The following is a 22,396-nucleotide window of genomic DNA, read 5'->3' as shown; positions in this document are numbered from 1 at the left end:
CTCTTGGTTTCAGGGCCCCCTGGCTGTTTTAATTTCACTAAATCATTCCCGGCTGGGGATTGTGTACTTTCAGTGGCCTCTCCCAGCAATGTGGAGGTGCATTGTCCATGTGCCAAATCCATCTAAGCTCCAGGGAAGTGTTGCAGTTTTATAAGATGTCAGGCACATGAGGAACGAAGGGACTCCTCTGCTCTGGGGACCAATCATTAACAGAATTTAACTTGGATCTAGAAATAAAGCCAAAAAAATCTCACTTTCATTTTTACCTTAAAGCTATTTTAACAGAGCAGGTGAATGGTCTGTGTAACAAATAGGTTAGTAGACTTTTTCCATGATGGCTTTGAAAGCACAATGGTGGTGCTTTGTGTCTGAAGGTTCCTTGTTAAAGAGCCCATGACTGCCGTGGTTTTTATGCAGGCAAACAAAGCTCCTACTGCCTTCAACAGATCAGGATGGATATGGCTGTAGGTAACCTACAAGAAAATGGGTGTTGCAAATAAGGAGAATTCAGATGGATTTCACAGTGCGACTACTAGGTAGGGTGGAGAGTCTGGGCCCAAATCCATTCCCACTGAAGTCAATGGAAATTTTGCTAGCAGTGTCAATGAGGGGAAGATTGGACCCCAAGGGTACAGCCACGCTGCTATCAAGGGGTGTGATTGCAGCTTACATAGACATACCCAAGCTAGGTTTAATCTAGCTAGAACAGGTACCAGAGCAGTGAAGCCACAGCAACTCATATTTCAATGAGGGGTAACCCCACCAGTAATTACCCAGGTACACCCTGAGCTGCACTATTGCAAATTCACTGCTCCTGTACCTGAGCTCGCTAGAGTAAAGTTACCTTGGGTTATGTCTATTTGAGCTGCAATCACATCCCACAATTGCAGAGTAGCCATGCCCAGAGTGACACAGAGCGTGAATAAACTTGGAAGAGGCACAGACAGAGGGAGACTGAGCAAGAGATGCCGATAAATAGGAAAAGACATAAAACTCAGTCATCTGCTCTTCAGAAATTGCATATTGATCTCAGGTTGAATCTTGTTCCTGCAGGACATGAGCCAGCAGACCCTTGCTGAGGAGAGCAAGCCTCATCCCGCGAGCACCCCACCGACAAATCATGAATGATGAATCGTGAATTAAAAATACACTTGTTTGTGTACAAATCCTCCTGTTCATGTGTGAATCCTAATAATTATATGACTAGCCATCCCCACATATACTTGTTTGAACAAACAAGCTGGCGCCTGCTCATGAATAGAAAGGGGATGAGAACATGCTCATGTGGAACAGTCATTCAGAATTCATATAACCATTTACGAACAGCTTTTGTAATATCGGAGCAGCTCTACTCATGGGAGTCAAAGGGCCAGATTCATCCTTGAGAGAACTCTAACTCTACTGAAGCCAATGTAGTAGGGTGACCATATTTCCCTAAAGTGAAAACAGTACATTGGGTAAGCAGCAATGCCAGGCGGCTCAGGCCAGCACCCCGTGGCCCTCTGGGGTGGCCGCTTGCCCAAGCCAAGGTCATGGACGTCATGCCTTTTTTGGCAAAACTGGGCATTTGTCCCATTTTCTCTTGCCCCAACGTTCCTTCGTGGCCCCATTTTTTTGCCAATTTTGCCAATGATGTCCAGCACAGAGCTTAAAAAGGGGACTGTCCCAGCCAAAACGGGATGTATGGTCACCCTCCAATGTAGTGACTCGAGGGATTATTTTGGTCATGTGAGCAAGCAGGATTTGGCCCTAAGTACTAGCAAAGATCCCACAGCTAGAGTATGCAGCCTTGGGAAATTCACAGTGCTGCTGTATAAATGTTCTCTTAGAATAAAATGAATGACACACGTGACATGATGGTGAGAAGATGAGACAATAAGATACCAGAGCCTGTGCAGTGTCATTAACTGAAAGTATTTTTTTTCCATTCTAAAAGATTTTTTCTTCCTTGAACTCATTGAGATTCTCTGTGCCTTTAGCATTATAGTGACTTTGACTGTAACAGTAATAATTATTTTCCAGTGCTAATGTTGTGATCTTAATGAAAGGAAACAGAAAAGGGGGTATCATCTCACATACACAGATCTGCACTTCATTTACACAAAATAGCTTCTGAATGGCTTTTCTCCATGTTTTTGGTCAACATCACTCTTTTGGAGAAATGATAAATGTCTAGAATTGTTGGCTGTTGAACAGACGAAGCAGATGCTAGTCATTACAGTCTTTGCAATGCATGTTTTGCTACTTTCCAACAAGCAGCCACTGTGGGTCATATGTTTACTTTTTTTTAAAGTTCCTTTGTCCTTAAATTATTACCCTTTTATAATTAATTATTAATATTGCAATAGCATTATTTTATTAATGAAGTCACTGACACTTTATAGAGTTATCAAGATAATCAATAAATAAATACAAGCCACATTTATAAAGAGTGCGTGTGGATAAAGATGTACTGGGAGATCACGTTAGAATAAACTGCCGTGATTTTGATTTGATCACAGTAGACCTTTCAGGCAGGCATAAGATAAATTAAGAAAACCATAGGATTACTGATCATGCAGATGTTTTGAAAATCTTGCACTAGTGTAGCAAATGAAAGAAAAACAACATCAATTTGGACTCTGAATTGATGGGGGCATTTGGAGGGAATTATTTGGCTTAAGTAGTTTATATGATTGCAAAGAAAGAGGCATTGGGGGTTTTAAGGTTTTGATTCATTTAAAGAATAAAGATTTGGAGTTGGGGCCTGAAAGGGAGCTGTTCAGCACCTCCCAGAAATCCGAGCCAGCAGCATGAGCAGCCAATAGTAAGGAAAAGAGAGAGGAACTCTTTACAATCACTGTTGTATCACTTGCTTTCTGTTTTGGGCATGGAATTAACCCTCAGTTACACAGTGAGGTTATAGTCCTTACTAATGCAAAATTCCAATTAAATTTACATGAGTAAAACAGCTAAGACTGGGCACAATTAAGATAATCCAACCTTCCTGTGTGAAGCCAGGAGGAGAAAGGAGTGCTCTAAAGTCTTCCTGTTAACCTCAGCCTTTCCTGCTGCCTGTACCCAGTTATTCACACGGCATAACTGGTAGTGGTGAGTCGAACACAAGACTCAATCCTCAAATAAGCCCACTTACCCCAAACTACTCTAAACTTCACCGATCTGGCTATGGCTCTCACGTACCAGCCAGGGATCTCCAGATTGCAGTGGCATTTGAGCTGTGCTCCCTGGACTGGGGACCAGAAAGGGACATGGCAAAGTAGCCAACTACTCTGGCTCAAAGCTACTCGGGAATTCTTCTACACCAGGAGAATTCCTGGAAGATCTACCTGAGGAGCAACAGGCCAGAGCATGACTCATAATTGAACCAGAGGATCTGTTTCTCTACTGCTGTATATAGTCACTCACACCTGTACCAAGTGAGTGTAAAATGAGACCTAATCAGAATTCTTAATGGTAGCATTTTGTATCCACTTTACACAAATATAAATACAAAAGGTGCAGAGCAGTGGAGTATCTGTCCCGGAATCTTAGGATCCTCCTGGTTTAAGATCTGAAGGCAAAAACCCATCTGGAGCGATCACTGTGTATTGTTTAATAGAGGTAATAATCAAAAAGTTCCTCAAGAAGGACTGCCCTGAACATGCTACAGAACCTTCTCTTTCAGTTGTTCTTTTCTTTGTGGCTCAGTTCATAATTCTATAGATACTGAGAGACTCAGGTTAGTTGCTTATATGTACTCTGCAAAGTAAAGGGTCCCCTTATTGAGTGTTGTGTGCTTTCCAGGCTGTTAAATCTATAATGAATTATTATTTTCCTGCACCAACTTGCTCCTTATCACAATTAAGGTTAGATCTTCAGAGACACACATTTCAGGTCTTCTCTCTAGGAATTTTCATTCTCTTGGGACATTTGTCATCAGATACTGCCATGTTGGCTGCTAAGTAAAATATCACAGATAATTAGGTCTGGCCCTGACAATGATTCTATTTCAGCAGTTCTCAAACTGTGGGTCAGGACCCCAAAGTGGGTCACAACCCCATTTTAATGGGGTCGCTAGGGCTGGCTTAGACTTGCTGAGACCCAGGGCCAAAGCCAAAGCCCAAGCCCAAAGGCTTCAGCCTTCCGCAGCAGGGCTCTGGTTACAGGACCCTTGCCTGGGGAGATGGGGCTTTGGCTTTGCCCTCCCCTACCCCCAGGGCAGCCGGGTTTGGGTGGGCTCAGGCTTCAGGCCTCACTCCTGGGGCCTGTAGTAATTTTTGTTGTCAAAAGGGGGCCACGGTGCGATGAAGTTTGAGAACCCCTGTTCTATTTCATCATAAATAAAAGTTACTGTGAGGTAGACTTCGCCTTCAAGCTCAGCCCGGCATAAGGGACATGTAACCGTGCTACCCAAGGGAGGATCTATGACCCTCTCTGATTCCCTCCCCTGCTTGCTCCAGCAGGAAGCAATTTGCTAACGCACCTTACCAGGTGTGACATATTCCCCACCTTGCGCTGGCTCAGCAGCACAGGCTGGTGCATTGTGGGGGAAGACTCAAGGTTCCATCCTCTCCCCACCCAACTGATTAAGGGTCTGGCACAATAAGGGCCATACTACATATGGGCCCATCACTCCTTCTAGCACCTAGAGTGCAATGCAGGAGGGCCAGGCAGCAGTGGGAATGCCTTACTTTCTCTTATACCTCTGAAGAGTCACTTCTGGATGAGCTAAAATCTGGCCCTGTGTCAGATCAATCAGTCTTTAATATATTTGCTTTCTTATCATGGTAAGCCTTGTACCTGAAAATTTTTGTTCCTGTTCCTGAACCTGTGTCAGGCAGAGGGAGGGCAGGGACTATTAGAGCAGGTAGAGTTCAGTTCCATTTTCCTTCTCTTTTAAGCTTAGTGCTGTTTTTGGTGCTCCAGCTACAGAAAAGCTGTGTTGATTCTTTCTCAGAATGGTGCTTCCCACTGCTACCCTGGGCAATACAGAACATCCTGAGCTAGCAAGAGCTGTTTGCTGAGAGAAAAAAAAAAAAAGCAACAAACTAACAGTAATTGCTTTAATGAGGTAAAACCCTTTAGAATGCAAACATGCTTGACAATATAAAGAGAGACAATCAAAAAGAAAGTGTTTTTATACAGGCTGCTGTAAGAGAAGGTAGTAAGGTAGTAAAAACCTTTGTGCCACACACACAGTTGCATAAACACTCTCACAATGGAAGGCGTTTGTGAGCGAGCAGGACTCTGAACATGTAATTGCTCTCATTAGTCTTACTTTTAGTATAGAACAGTGCACTCAGAACCGAATCTGGGGCCTGATTTTTAAACAAAACATTTGTTTTTCAGTCATGCTGTAGAAAAGATAGTGAAATACAGTATTTCTCTTTGAATGGTTTCAGAGTAACAGCCGTGTTAGTCTGTATTCGCAAAAAGAAAAGGAGTACTTGTGGCACCTTAGAGACTAACCAATTTATTTGAGCATGAGCTTTTGTGAGCTACAGCTCGATGAAGTGAGCTGTAGCTCACGGAAAGCTCATGCTCAAATAAATTGGTTAGTCTCTAAGGTGCCACAAGTACTCCTTTTCTCTTTGAATGCTATTTTATTGCTTAAAATGTCTAAGGGATTATATTTATATAATAATATCTAACTCTTATTTTGCACTTTTTATCTGGAGATCTCAAAGCACTTTACAAAGGAAGTCCATATCATTATTTCCATTTTATAGGTGGAAGGTAAAAGTGCTGGCATGAGACCAAAATGATGGACAGTTCTTCATTCATGCTACTGGATCTGATCCAAAGCCCAGTGAAGCCAGTGGGAGTCTTTCCATTTACTTCAGTGTTCTTTGGGCCAGGAGATGTAGCATTCAAATGTTGTTGTTTTTTCATTCATGAATCTGTTACCACGAACCCAATGTACACAGAGAAGCAATAGCAGTAAATATCAAACATGCTGATTAGTAAGCTGCAGAGCACAAGAGTGCAAAAGGCTTGCAATGCTTAAAAACGTTAATTACACTCATGAAGCATTAATGTGAATATTCTTTGATGTATCGGGAGGTCATTCTCTGCATTTAGTGAATTCTGATATATACTCTTATAGTTAGTGCATCAGTTCCATTTGGCCCAGAGTAGTTTGTACATGGTCAGAGACAGGTAAACTCATTTGCCTCTTTCCTCTCTTGACTTTTCGTCTAAGAAAAGTATAGAATTGTCAATGTGGCGCTGTGCACATAAATCAAAGGACAAGTATGAAAAGTTCCAGGGAAAATGGCTTTCTCATGCATGAATATGAATGAGCCAGGTTAACTTAATTAATGTTTGCATGTATTTCACTGGCTGTGTAAGTTGCTGTACAATTTATGTAGTACTGTACGGGCCTTATTGTGCCAGTCGTTTGTAAGCAGGACTCGGCACGGAAATCAAGGAGGAGTTCTGGTTCCAAACAAATGGTACAACCTGGCAGTAATCTTGACTTTCTTTGCTCATGTTCATTCTTATTTTTAACAGTAATTTACAGAAAGAAGAAGCCCCTCCCATATAACACATAGTAACAGCGTGAGGGGGTTTCTATTCTATAGGTTTGTGCTCGTCCTCTAACCTACAATAATTGGCACTTTTGCCTTTGGACTCTACTTGGTGCTCAATTCCACCTAATAAATAAGAGCTGTAGGTTGGGATTCACAAAGGTATTGAAGCACCTCACTCCCATTGATATTAATGGGAGTGGGGCACCTAAGTAGGTTTGTGAAACCCATGCGCGGTTATGTTCATTATCATCATTACCACAACCAACCAACGTAGTAGTATCTCTCATCAAAAGGATGCTATTAACTGTGCACTGCTCTTGGGGTCATTGTTGCATTATTGCTTTATATCACGGCTGCCCAAGTGCAGGTTGTTCCTGAAACTATGGAATTTGGTAAGAAGCATGGACCTTATTCCCCTCCCTTCAAGAATTAAGTTACCCTCAAAATTCCACCCCAATGCACTCGACTGGGGTGTCCAGGAGGCCACCAAGCAGCTCAGTTATGTACACCAATTTAAGAGTAGCCCATCAAAACAGCATGGCACTCTCATAGTAACTCTCTCTCTCTCTCTAATTTATGCCTTGTTCACTGCAAGGTCAAGTATGGTTTCTAATCTCCCAGTGTATGATCTCTGGACCCAAATGGGAAAAGTACAAATCAGAACAACATGGATTCTGGAAGTTCTATAGTGCTATCCAGTCCTACTTTACTTTAACCAATGGCTTGAAGCTGGTTCTTGATGATGGTGGAAACTGCTTGTGCTGCATGATGAGGGTCATAACACATAATCCTGGTCCTTTCCTAGGTGATCCAGATTATGCCTTCATGGTATTGCAGCTGCGAGCCCAGCCTCTTGGTGGCCAGGAATTTCTAAGCTCAGAAAAAAATTCTATGGTCAGCAGTCCAAACACTCCAAGGGAACACCCTGTAGAATAAAATATAGTAGAACAATTAGAAAGGTAAATCTGTGATTTACTGTCACAAAGCCTTTGCCACATCCTGGCAAGGACAGACTCCACTGTCAAAAGAAGCAGTACATCACATTTCTGTGCTACCCACACTTCTGCCTGCCTGGTGAACTCCCTAGGCATGTTCATAGATTCATAGATATTTAGGTCAGAAGGGACCATTATGATCATCTAGTCTGACCTCCTGCACAACGCAGGCCACAGAATTTCACCCACCACTCCTGCAAAAAACCTCACACCTATATCTGTGCTATTGAATGAAGGCACTGCTTGCCTAAGGTGGAGGAAGGAGGTCATAGAGACTCTGGAGCAGCTGCAGATGCTCTGGCATGGTATTCTGCCCCTCCATCCCTACTCTCCATGTACCTTGATGAAGGCAGACAAGTGAGCTGAAGCTTTGCAATAAGCAATAAGCACAAAGCCCTGTGGACCGAACGGCCGCTGAAGACTCTCCTAAGGAACTTGGAGTGCTGAGTTGCCTCCCAGGAGTCAGGGCCACTGTTAGTACCAACAGCTACATCCCACAAGTGTCTCTGAGCAGCACTCTTGCAAACCAAGAAACACTGAGGATTAGTAGCCCATGAAAGTGCTGGCAGCACCTATCAAATTGTGTGAGGGGCTCCAGGGGTGACCAAAGAAAGTATGGGACAAGCAGTGGAACCCAGGGCCAGGAGCAAAAGGCATGGTGCCTTAAGACTTCCATAAAGTTAGACCAGACAATGGAAAGACCATCTTAGTCCTTTTCCATAATGAATGCCAGTCAGAGGCAAGCTGGCCACTTCTTCAGTCCACAATGGTCCTGAGACGCAGCAGGGGAAAACAGAGGCAGCCATTGCCATATGCAAGCTTGGCTCAGATGGTGGGCCAGTTGTATTCAGATTTCTGGCAGTGACCCATCATGTTACCATACTCAGTGATTAGCTTTATTTAGGGCCTTGAAGTTGCACGAGATGAAGCAGACTTTAATTCCTTAAGTCTTATGCATTTGTTTGTGTTGTTAATTATGTATTGTAAATAGTAGACTCAGTATTGTTTTCTGAAAGTACACAGAAGAAAAAAGCCAAATGCCTGATTTTGCTCCGCATGACACCATACAGTGAACACAACTTCTAATGTTTGTAACTCCCCTCTAGATAAAAGAAAATACACTGAGATTCCACATTGCATAATCTCTAAAACAGGTGATTTACAAAGTATTGCGGGCCAGATCCTTGGCAGGTGTTCGTCGGCAGAGCTCCAGTGACCTCAGTGGATCAATGCCAACTGAGAACAGCTGAAGAGCTGGCCCTGTGACTTTATTTTTAACACATCTGACTTTGTTAAAGTTGCTGACAGAATGAAAGAAGATGGCAGACTCATTAGAAGAAATGTAGCCCAAGCGAAGTTTACTTCTCACGTTATTTGGAAGTCATTCCACATGAACCATCTTAATGATTGGTTTTCCTGGACAGAGACACTTATTAGTAGCAGTTAATGTTAACAGATTGGAAGAATGCCTGAAAATGATGGATGTGCTTTCTGAGAATATAGTTTCTGGTCATTTTCCATGGCAGCTGTAAACATTAAAATAATGTCCAGTTAATCAACGAGTAAAGAACAGAATTTTCAAATCTGATACATCTGCTGACTTGTTCATTAATCATTTGCACTGAATATCCTTGTTTGCTGTGGTAAATTGAGTCACGGTGGATCTGACAGCAATCTCCCCACTTATTCTAAAATCTGCATCATGTCAACACCCTCTGGAAGAGGTGTGTTTTGGCACAGAATGAAGATGTTTATCAAATGCTAAAATTCCTCCCATGCTACAGTACCATATTTCCCAGCAGACTTTGACCTAAAGTAAAACATTGAGGAAATAATGTATTTATCTAAGCCTTTTCCTCAGAAGGATAGCCAATAAGTCACTGTTTGGCCATGAATTTAAAAACCAGCAAATTAAATCAGATTTAAATGACACAGTCTTGCACTCAGAAATATCCTGGGGATTTCTGATATTCTCTGGAGAATTTGGAATTCATGGGCCAGATCCTCTGCTTGTATAAATTGACATAGCTCCATTGAAGTCAATGGAACTATACTGATTTATCCCCTTGAAAGATCTGGCTAATACTGTGTGCTTCATAAGTTATTTCAGTCTTTGAGGTCTATGTAAATCTTGATTCTACTGTCCCCGTTTTCTGTAACCTAACTTGTCAGATCGCAGTATGTGTGAGAATGTCCCACAATGGAAACTACTTACAGAAAATGTTGCAATAAAGCCATGTCATGCGTACTGTGTGGCTGAAGTATACTTTAGGTTTTAAAAAAGACACAATTAGGATATTGCCAATTTTTAGAACAAAATTTTCATATCTTGGCTTTGCATTTCTTGGTTATATATTTTTGGCTCCTTCTTCTGATAAAATTTTTGGATAATTTCCCAATACAGATACATTAATTACATAGTAGTTACACAATGTAATTGCAACATAATTAATTTGTGCATGTTATTACCATTAATTTACATAACCAGATTAACTATGTGACTGAATTACTTATCATTTCTGTTTAGTCTGATATTTAATGTATTTTTAAAATCTAAGTAAAAAGTACCTTCAAAGTAATACTTATCGATACATGTATCTACTCCAAAATCAGCAGGTTTACTTCAGGGCTGAATGACTTGTGTGTATTCCCAGAGTTTGGCATGCAATACTTTTTTTTTTTAATCTTGGTATTTTTTACATACCAAAGACACAATTTAATGGAAGTCAATTTCCCTGGAGTTATGTTAGATTTATTGTGGTAATATATGTTTCATTCAGTTATGTAACTTGAAGCATACCAACAACATAGATCTCTTGGTGTTCGGTCTATGTCATTTTAGCATGTACAATGCATCAGCTTTTAGCATGAGATATTCAGATCCCCCAGGCAGCTTTGAAAATCTAAGCCTTAATCTATAATGTAATAGGGGCTTTGTTTCTGAATATAATTAATGTTTTTTTTTCTTTTGTTTTGTTTTTTTACATTTTGCTGGTTATATTAACACATGTTTTTGCTTAAACATCTGTGACAGAATTTAATTCATAATTCATGTTATGCAATTATTTATTTAGATTTATAAGTACCTCTGTGGGTACCAGCCTTATGCTCTGGAAGCCCATATAAATTAATATGCACAACACAAAACACAGCTTAACAGGCTGCTCATTGTTTTGACCTGGAAAAGGGAGAAGTGCCAGAGACTGCATCAAGTCCACTGTGGACTTTGCTCTTGCTATTGATTTTATGCTTAGATAGTTCTAGTGATGGGCAACATCTACCCTAAGGTAGATAGATCCACTTGGCCACATAAAATTATAGAAAATATACCAGTTGAAAGTCAAACTCATACAAAAAGCTTCTCTCTGGCATTAAGGCTGCTTAGAATTACTTTGATTCAAAGCTTCCTAAATCCACTGTGCCTGGCTGCAGGAGAATCATACCAACATAGCAGGACTTCAAGGAAGGAGAAGAGCATATTTGAACACAAACTGTCTAACCTAGTGAGGAGGGCTTTAAACTAGGGTTGATGGGGGCAGGTGACAAAAGCCCACTACAACGGAGACCTGGAAGAAGAGTCAGAATCAGGGGGGAGCATGGTCTGTTATAGCAGGTATAAGGGAGGGAAGAGAGAACATAGGGAGGAAATCAAATCAGTATCTTAGATGTCTGTATACTAATGTGAGAAGTATGGGGAATAAGCAGGATGAATTTGAATTCCTAGTTAATAAACACCACTATGACATAGTTGGCATCACAGAGATTTGGTGGGATAATATGCATGACTAGAATATTGGAATAGAAGGGTACAGCTTGCTCGGGAAGGGCAGGCAGGGAAAAAAGGGAGGAGGTGTTGCCCTATATATTAAAAATGTATATACTTGGATGGAGGTTAAGATGGAAATAGGAGACATGCTTGTTGAAAGTCTCTGGATAAGGATAAAAGGTTTAAAAAAACCAAGGAGATGTCATGGAAGGGGGTTTCCTACAGACCACCTAACCAGGAAAAAGAGTGGATGAGGCTTTTTTTAAACAACTAACAAAATCACCCAAAGCACAGAACTTGGTGGTGATGGGGGACTTCTACTACCCAGACATCTGTTAGGAAAATAACACAGCAGGGCACAGATTATCCAACAAGTTCTTGGAATGTATTGGAGACAATGTTTTAGTTCAGAAGTGTTGCGGTTCAAATACAAGACAGAACAAGGCTTTAAGCAAGCAAGCAGGCTGGTCTGCCGACAGGCTGCTCTGCCTGTCAGCTTTCCACCCTCTCTTTTATTTCTCTCCCTCCTCCTGCGCATTACATACTCCAACAGATAAAAGGAATACACTGGCTTTGTTTAATATTCTTATTTACCAATTTCTATCTACCGCATTCCTTGCTCTCGGGCCTTGAGCCCAGTCCTGGGAGGCTTCCCACGGTTCATGTCATCTGGGCGAGTTCCAAGGTTCATGCCCTTGAGAGGAGCCATGTGTGCACTGCTCCTACACAACACTCCAGGTGTGCCCTGAATGTTGCCAAGTGCATGAACCCTGTATGAATCCTACACAGAAGGTGACAAAAGCTACTGGGGGACGCTTTTCTAGATTTGATTTTGACAAATAGGGAGGAACTGGTTGAGAATTTGAAAGTGGAAGGCAGCTTGGGTGAAAGTGATCATGAAATGGTGGATTTCATGATTCTAAGGAATGGTAGGAGGAAAATGGTACAATAAAGATAATGGATTTCAAGAAGGCAGACTTTAGCAAACTCAGGGAGCTGGTAGGTAAGATCCCATGGGAAGCAAGTTTAAGAGGAAAAACAATTTAAGAGAGTTGGCAGTTTTTCAAAGAGACATTATTAAGAGCACAAGCGCAAACTAGGCCACTGTGTAGGAAAGATAGGAAGTATGGCAAGAGACAATCCTGGGTTAACCAGGAGATCTTTAATTATCTGAAACTCAAAAAAGAGTCCTACAAAAAGTAGAAACTAGGTCAAATTACAAAGGATGAATATAAACAAATAACACAAATGTGTGGGGACAAAATTAGAAAGACCAAGGCACAAAACAAGATTAGACTAGCTAAAGACATAAAAAAGTAACAAGAAAACATTCTACAACTGCATTAGAAGCAAGAGAAAGACCAAGGACAGAGTAGGCCCATTACTCAATGAGGGAAGAAAGACAATAACAGAAAATGTGGAAATGGCCGAAGTATTAAATGACTTTTTTGTTTCCGTTTTCACCAAAAAGGTTAGTAGTGATTGGACAGCTAACATAATGAATACCAGTGAAAATGAGATAGGATCAGAGGCTAAAATACGGAAAGAACAAGTTAAAAATTACTTAGACATGTTAGATGTTGTCAAGTCCCCAGGGTCTGAAGAAATGCATCCTAAAATACTCAAGGAGCTGACTGAGGATATCTGAGCCATTAGCGATTATCTTTGAAAAGTCATGGAAGAAGGGAGAGATTCCAGAGGACTGGAAAGGGGCAAATATAGTGCCAAATCTATGAAAAGGGAAATAAGGACAACCCAGGGAATTACAGACCAGTCAGCTTAACTTCAGTACCCAGAAAGATAATGGAGCAAATAATTAAACAATCAATTTGCAAACACCTAAAAGATAATAAGGTGATAAGTAAAAGTCAGCATGGATTTGTCGAGAACAAATCATGTCAAACTAACCTAATAGCTTTCTTTGACAGGGTAACAAGCCTTGTGGATAGGAAGGAAGTGTAGATGTGGTATATCTTGACTTTAGTAAGGCTTTTTGATACTGTCTCGCATGACCTTCTCAAAACAAACTAGGGAGATACAATCTAGGTGGCGCTACTATAAGGTGGGTGCATAACTGTCTGGAAACTGTTCCCAGAGAGTAGTTATCAGTGATTCACAGTCAAGCTGGAAGAGCATCTCAAGTGGGGTCCCCCAGGGATCAGTTCTTGGTCCAGTTCTGTTCAATATTTTCATCAAAGATTTAGATAATGGCATTGAGAGTACACTTATAAAATTTGCAGATGATACCAAGCTGGAAGGAGTTGCAAGTGCTTTGGAGGATAGGATTAAAATGCAAAATGATCTGGACCAACTGGAGAAATGGTCAGAAGTAAATAGGATGAAATTCAATAAGAATAAATGCAAAGTACTCCACTTAGAAAGGAACAATCAGTTGCACACCTACAAAATGGGAAATGACTGCCTAGGAAGGAGTACTGTGGAAAAGGATCAGGCAGTCATACTGGATCACAAGCTAAATATAGTGTAACACTGTTGCAAAAAAAGCAAACATCATTCTGGGATGTATTAGGAGGAGTGTTGTAAGAAAGACACAAGAAGTAAGTCTTCCGCTCTTCTATGCACTGATTAGGTTTCATCTGGAATATTGTGTCCAGTTCTGGGTGCCACATTTCAGGAAAGATGTGGACAAATTGGAGAAAGTCCAAAGAAGAGCAACGAAAATTATTAAAGGTCTGGAAAATATGACCTATGAGGGAAGATTGAAAAAATTGGGTTTGGATTGATAGATCATTTTGATCATCTCAGAACAGAAGGTTAGATTAATACAACCTGCAAGCATTACCATGAAAATTTACCATGTTTGACAAAATCTACTAACCTCCTACTATACTGTGATTAATGATAATGAAAAAAAAGTCAATATTTTACTCATCTGTCAAAAAAATTACATGTGGGGCAAGTGAGCAAGTAGAATTTTGCAAGGCTGGATCAAATGTGGACTTCACTTTTTATTTTTTTCTACACTATTATTTGTTAAGAACTGTCTTCCAAGGATGTGGATTATTACTGTATGATCCCACCTGAAGGGTTGTTATAAAGCAAGAAGTTTATCAGAAGTTTAAATAGTGTAACAAAGCATAGGTGACAATTTGTCTTGCAACTCTGCAGACTGTAAGATAGATATCAGCTGCTGTGTCTTTGTTATATATAATCCTGAGGTGAGATTCAGTCAAGGAAGAGAACTAATCTTAATTTAGAAAAATCTATCATGAAAATATTGCCAGCATATATTTATTGAATTACACAGTGGTATAAAAAATATGCCTCAATACTAAATTTAGAAAACAGTTTGTACCACAGTAATACCTTCAGACATGTCCTGCTTCTGTCAGAAATGACAATTACATAATTAAGCACCAGCACCCTTCACAACTCCTACTTTGAAAAATATTATGTTTTGTCTGCTGCAAACTTGATGAGCCAGATTCTCATCTCAGTCATGCTGTCATAAATCTGGAGTAAATCTATTCGCTCCAGATTTATACCAGTGTAACTAAAAGCAGGATCTGGTTATTTGCTTTATATCGCTAGAATGAACAATCTGCCACCAGATTTAGAACTAAATAGCATCTTTCAGTTAGTTCTGAAACTTCTGAAACAATTCTGTCACTGGATTTAGAATTAAATAGCATCTTTCCGTGAGTTCTGAAACTTTTGGCAAAGTCATATTACAATGTCACTGTGACATCGGATGATCTGTTGCACCTATGTAGAATTACCGTGATGCCTGACCAGTGAACACTGTAGCTTTTGTGTAGGTACTAAGGAGGTCACTAATGTACGGCACAAGGAGCACTGGCCTGAAGATGGGGCTTTGAAGAGCAAACGCAGTTAAAGATTGCACCGAAGACATTAGACATTATGTGGTTGACAGCTACTTACAATAGCAATTAAAATGATGTGATTCCAACAATATGACAGTTTAATACAGTAGATCCTCAGTCAAACAATCTATCACTTTGATTAATGGTAGCAGCAGCCTTTTTTGAATTTTATAGATATACATCTTTACTATTGTCTAGGAAATCAACGAAGACTAAGGCCCTGCAACAAGATCTACTAGTATAGACCTGATTACAGAATCAGGGCCTACATATGGTCTCTGTGTTTTTTAATTGTGTTCAATATACTAATTACAAATATTTATTTTAGCATGCAATATGTTTTCGTAGATGTTTCTTCCACCTGAATATTTCTAGCTGCAAATATCTTAGCTGGTGCTTAAGCCAATGATTTTAGTGAAGACCCTAGAAGGTGTCTTCTGATGAATCAAAATGATTCACCCCAAAGTCTATATTTTGGAAATACTGGCCCAGGCCACACTAGGGCTCCTATAAAATGCCGAGCACCCTGAACTACTGCTGAAGTCAATGTGTCCATGGGAATAGAGGCCATAACCAGAGTATAAGGAAGAAGCCAAGGAACTCCCATTCCTAGTAGCATTATCCCACTTCATTGCAATGCTAACCAGTGTAAAAAAAAAGGACTGAGCTAATGATTTTTTAAATTAGCACTACCATCCTGCTACGGGAGGATTCCCAAAGAACAGTGTATATCCAGTGGTAGCTCAGCCAGTAGGCACTTATATTGCCAGTGCTGCCAGGAGAAACCTGCAAAGAGCATTGAACAAGAAACCATCCACATGTCTGGCCAGGGATTCAAGGGTTTCCCATGGGTTGCCAGCCTCCACTTATTTCTTGGCCCTGCTTCTTGTTACCTTGTCCCCTAGACCCACCTCAGGGTGCAGCCCTAAAAGCTGAACTGTAAAAGCTGTATAAGAGATTCCTTCTGTATATTTTGAAGAAAGAAGGCAGCAAAGCGGCCTGGTTTTCCACTATGTAAAGAAATAATGCTATGCATTTGCTGGAAGGATTATTTCTGCTACTGTAGTTATTAAAAGCAAATCAAAACAAAAACCACACTTTTCTGCTCAGGCATCTTCACCGAGATCACAACCTCTGAGCTGGAAGACTTCTGTGCATGACTGTAGTGAATATAGTTCTGCTCCCATTGTAGGCACAGCCATTTTGTAGGAATGCAATGAAAAGTGCAGTTAAAATTAAGCTAATGGAAAGGTTTTGTCAATGGTATCTGCCATCTGCAACAGTCCATTCTTCTGTATTTGTTATTTAGATTGCCTTCACTGTCCAAGAGACTATGCAGTGTTGTTGTAGCTGTGTTGGTCCCAGAGTATTAGAAAGACAGTGTGGGTGAGGTAATATCTTTCATTGGACCAACTTCTTTTGATGAGAGAGAGAAGTTTTCAAGCTTACACAGAGCTGTTCTTCAGGTCTGGGAAACTTACTCAGAGTGTCACAGCTAAATACAAGGTGGAAAGTAATACAAAGTAGTGAAAACATATCTCAAGGGACATTCATGGTGAAGTGGCCCATTAACAACCCTCCAGTCATAGGGAGGAAAGGAAGGGAAGGGGGGGAGCTGCTGGGGAGGGCAGCTATGCCATCTTTCTCAGGATGTTGGTGTATACGGAGGTGACATCCATGGTGACAAGGAAGGTGCTCTGAGAGAGGTTGTTAGTGCTGCGGAGTTTGTGGAAGAAGTTGGTTGTGTCCTGGAAGAAGCTGGCCCAGTGTGTGGTGAGTGGTTTGAGGATGGTTTTTTTGAGTCCCAATATATAGCTGTCTGCCTCAAATATTTACAAGACAATGGACAATCCTCAGATACCCACCCCAAACACATAGCCAAACTCATCCATGTCATCCTCACCCTTAATAATTTTATATTCAACAACAAAACTTTATCCAAAACATGGGAACAGCCATTGTTATTAGGATGGCTCTTCAATATGCCAACCTCTTCATGGACTATCTTGAAGAAGAATTTCTGGACAAATGCACTGTGAAACCAATGATATACCTGAGATACATCAATGATATTTTCATCCTCTGGACAGACAGCTTAAACTCCCTCATAGAGTTCCACCACAACTTCAACAACCACCACCCATCCATTAAACTGTCTCTGGAACACATCCACACCAGCATCAACTTTCTGGACACCACAATCAGCTTCAGCAATGGAACCCTACAGACAGCTACATACAAGAAACCCATGATCAGCACCCCTATATTCATAGATCCAGTAACCATCCCAAACACACCAAGAAATCTGTTATCTACACCCAAGCATTCAGATACCATGGAATATGCTCTTAGGAGAAAGTCTGGGATATATACCATAACACACTCAAAACCTCCTTCACCAAACAAGGACACTCCATCAGAGAAGTAGATCACACCCTGAAACAGACCACCCAAATACCCTGAGAGAACCTACTTCAATACAGAAATAAAACCCCCTCCCACCACACACCTCCAGTTGTCATCTATCACCCCCCCCACTGGAACCTATATGGGGTATCATTAAACAGCTACAACCCATACTTGTTGGGGACTACATCCAGAAAAAAATCTTTCCTGAACCCCCTCTTTTGGCCCTCAACAACCCCCAACCTCTCCGAGCTCATCATCAGATGTAAGATTCCCAAAGACCAGGACACACCAACTCAAAGCAGCACCAGATCCTGCCAAAACAACAGCTGCAAAACCTGCAGACATATCTCTAATGCTACAGTGATCAACACCCCTCACAACATATCTTTCAAGATGTGTGGGTCCTGCACATACCTATCACAACATGTGGTGTACCACATCCAGTGCACTAAATGCCCCAATAGCAACTATGGGTGAAACCAGACAATCGCTACGCTCTCGAATGAACTCCCACAGGAAAATGATAAAAGACAAAAACACCGCATTACCTATGGGTGAACACTTTTCACAAAGTGATCACTTTTCACAAAGTGATCACTCAATATCTGACCCATCAGTCCTCATCCTCAAAGGAAATCTGTACAACACTTTCAAAAGAGGAGCCTGGGAGCTTAAATTCATAACTTTGCTAGACACTAAAAATCATTAACTGAATAGAGACACTGGTTTTATGTCTTATCAGAACATCTGATAATCCACTAACATAATCCACTAACAACTCACTCCCTTGCCCCAGCTGCTTTCCCCCCTTCTTTCCTCCCTGTGACTGGAGGGGTGTGAATGGGCCAGTTCACCAGCTAGCCATAGTATCCGCTAAGTTGCCCCTCCATCCCCCCAGGTTAACACTTCTACTATATAAACAACGATGTAAATAACCTTTACTGTAAATTGTGGTCATTTGTTTGCACAATAGATGTTATGTTATAAATGAAATACATTCACATTTTAATTTTCTAAAAAGAAGTCTGCAGGCTTGCTGGCAAATTTTTTGGGGGGTGGGGGGGGAACTTGCATATCATTAGACCTATACACGCCTCACTGCAGAAAAAATGTACGTCAGCTGTGTTGATTCACAGGAGCCTACCTGGCAATCAGACATCTCAAGTTGCACCACAACATACTGCATTTCCCAGAAGACCACCTGAGCATCCAGAACAGGGATTATAATCAGCAAGAGAGAGTGAAAGGTCCCCCAAATCCATACAACCAGCCCCCTATGTTTTCAGCACTGATGGCTTAACCTCTTCTGTTGCTCTGGGCTAATTAAAATGGTTATTCTCTCAGCCTCTTAAGCACAGAAAATAAAAGCTTGCCAACAACAACCAACCTGTGTTGGTTTCCTAGACCTTAAATTGAGCAACTGACAGAACCACAATTGAGTGCAAGAATGTAGTGGACAAAGTGTCCAAGTGATAAGAGAGCCATCCAGTGGACCATAAAGAAATACTCAAACAAGTCAAATCTGAACAAAAATGGAAAATGTTTATGAAAATGCCATCTCTGTGTTTCTCTGTTGACTGCTGAGTATTGCCTCTCAGCTACTGTTGCCCGACTCCATGGCCCGCAAGTTAATAGAGCAGGTGTTGTAGAGTTGTCCTGAGGACAGATCCATAGCCCCAGTGTCTTTGGTAATATCACTATCCACACCACGAGTGCACATACTAAGTGACAGCACCCCGCTGTAGATTCAAGGAAACAAATCACACAGCTCCTCACAAGGCAAGAGATAACGACAGCCAATAGACTCTGAGAGCAGACAGAGCATTTGTGAGAGCTGCTGGAGTATAGGCAACAGATTGCAGATTAGTGCTGCCTGACGCATGTGCGGACATTGCATTCTCTGTTGATTCCAGGAACTACGTTATTACAGTAAAATAAACAAACTGGAGAGTCTGCAGATCTTAGCAACGAAAATTACCAATAGCCATGAAATACTGACATGATGAAATATTAAAACAACAAAATGTGTTTACTACCGCTTGGTGATGGCTAAAGGCAGCACATATTTTAAGAGGAGAAATTGTTTAGTGTGGCACATGGCAACATATCTTGGAGTAGTGGGATGAAATTAAGAAAGGGGAATTTAGGCTGAATAGAAGGAGAAGCTTCCTGACAGTGAGATGCATTAGGCTTTGACATAGTCTCCAAAGGGAAGTGGTGGAAGCCCAATTGCTTGGGCTTTTAAAATTAGAATGGACAAAGAACTAGAAAATGTGCTGTGGGGAACAATTTGGCAGGGAGATGGGCTGGCTGAGCTAACAGATCTTTTCCATTTCCAACTTACAGTGTGATGCAGTTGGATGGTATTTAGCAAGTAAAATGCAGGTTCTTACCATGGGCTTCATTGTGCCTTTGTGACAGAGCTCCATATTGGAAGTGGTGTGAAGTCTTATCACCCCAGCAGGAGCTCTGGGCACTACTCTGCCACTAGAAGGCAGGGCGTGGCCTGGAACAACTCTGCACCCAGGCAGAATGTGCCCACTATATATCCCTGTAGGGGCTGCAGCACACTCCCTCCTGCATGGCCAGTCAGCTGGACATTACACATGGGCTCAAGACCATTGACTTGCCTCCTCTCATCTCCTCCCCATTCATTTGGAGAGTGTCATGTCCCAGAGCAAGGAGTCCCTGCCCTCTGGGGAACACAAGGACTGTACTTGTATCCCACCGATACATAGCTATGCAACAGGGTGCTCCTTGTGCCTTCCTTACCCTGTGTACATATTGAGCAGCAGAAAATTAGCTGTCCCCATGTCAACTGAGCACACTTACAGCTTCTGATTAGCTTTGGGGCAGGGGCCATCTTTTGCTCTATACAGTCTCTAGCGCAAAGGCACCCTGATCCTGAGTGGGGTCTCCAGGTTCTCCCATAATACAAATGCTAAATAATAACAGGGACAGTTAGTTATGCCAATCCTTGCCCATGTATCCATTATAAACACATAAATATGCAGTTATCTAGTGTAAGTGCACAGGTCAGCACTCTTTAGCCATATTACCCTCCTCCACAGACAAAAGAAGGCAAGAAAATTATGGAACTATATTTACTGGTTGTTTAATAGTATCTTTTCAAATGAACATGACAGGGATTTTAGGAGTCTGGTTCCTAATATATATTTATGTATTTATCTAATTTCTGAGGATAACTTTAGCAACATTGTTTGAGATGTTTAGGTATCTGTCATTTATTTGGTGAGAATATACAAAATGCTTGAGATTTTCAAAGCAGTATAGAGGATTTCACCACACATCTCCCATGTCTGAGAGCTTGTCTACACAGTGGGGAAATGAGCACTACAGGAGTGGGATTTCTAAAGCCGCTAACGTGGTGTGAACTGATTGGTCCATTACGATCCTGCTACTGCACACCAATGGTTCCCTATTGTGCTTTAGCATAGTATTGTCTCAAACAGCCCAGAATCCTTTGCATGGCTTCAGAAGTGTCAGCCAGTGTTCTCACAGCACCTGTATGTCACAAATCATTTGAGGGCCTCATTCCATGGTTAGATTCACATTGTGGATGCCTTGTTTTGGTATAAAGAAAGCAGGTGTGCAATTACTATTCATTTGTGATAGTTCCCACAGAGTGTTAGGTCCTTTCCAAACATACACGAAAGGATGGTCCCTGCCCCAAAAAGCTTACAGTCTAAGTAAGGATAGACAGGCAGACAAAGGCAGGGAAGTGAAACAATAGAGGGGTTTTTCTACACAAATCAGTGAGATTCATTATAGGCATCATGAGAAGGAAATTAGGCAGTAATTTAAAGTCTAGAAGATTGGCGTTAAACTCACACGTAGTGCTGCACTAGGAATTATTTTGGGGACATTCATTCTATGGCCTGTGTTATACAGGAGGTCAGACTAGAAGTTCACATTGGTCCCTTCTAGCCTTGAAATCTATGGATCTAAGACACAGAGAAATCATCCAGCTCTTGTTATCTTCAGATCAGAAGGAAGTATGCTGACCTCCACAATTCATGAAAAGCTGCGATCTAACTGGTGTACATATCTGTGGAGGTGGCATGCCAGAAAGCACTGGGTGATATTTTTTCAAAAACGATAAAAATTATCAAAATTCTGAAGCTCTTCAAGGGCTAACCTCTTTTTCCCACTGGATCCCTCCCCCCCTATTTTGGCTGTCTGAAGCACAAGTGACCTCTAATGGAACCACATGTGCATTTGGGCTTCTTCAAAGTTGTAACCAGTTGGGAGCTGCTTCCCTACATGCGGGATGAAAGTCTCCTTGCTTGGTAATGCACTTGGGCTGGCATCTGAAATGACATTTGAAATCTGCCCATGCCTCTTCAACCTTGGTTGGGGGTTGTTGTTTTTGCGGGGGGGTTCCCCCTCCTTGTTGTCAGACAGATCATGATGACTCATATCTCCAGCTTGATCATAATGGTTATTCTGAAATGTCAGCTGTTGCTCTTTTCACACTCACATGGTTTCAGATTTAGGTTGAGGTTTCCTTAATGCATAAACAATTACTAAAATTGTGGTTTTTGACAGTCTAGGTACTGCAAAGATGCTATTCCATTGTAAAAACTTATATTTTCAAAGTTGTAATGAAAGGCTGGATCAAACTGACCTATATGTTTCTTTGTAGTTCACCCAAAAGGAAGTCCGTATATGTCTGTCAAATGTGTTTTGGCCATCAGATGTTATCTGACAGGAGAAATAGCTAACAGTGTTATCATGTAGTCCCTTACTAACTGTAAAGAGCATTATTTGAAGAATATGACTTGAATATTCCTAAAGATTATTGCTTGATTAAGAAACGTGGTCATAATTTATATGATCTTCCATATG

The sequence above is a fragment of the Lepidochelys olivacea genome (genome assembly GCF_965140295.1).
Source record: "Lepidochelys olivacea isolate rLepOli2 genome assembly, chromosome: 2".
Classification (NCBI taxonomy): domain Eukaryota; kingdom Metazoa; phylum Chordata; order Testudines; family Cheloniidae; genus Lepidochelys; species Lepidochelys olivacea.
Note: the sequence above shows the minus strand (reverse complement) of the source record.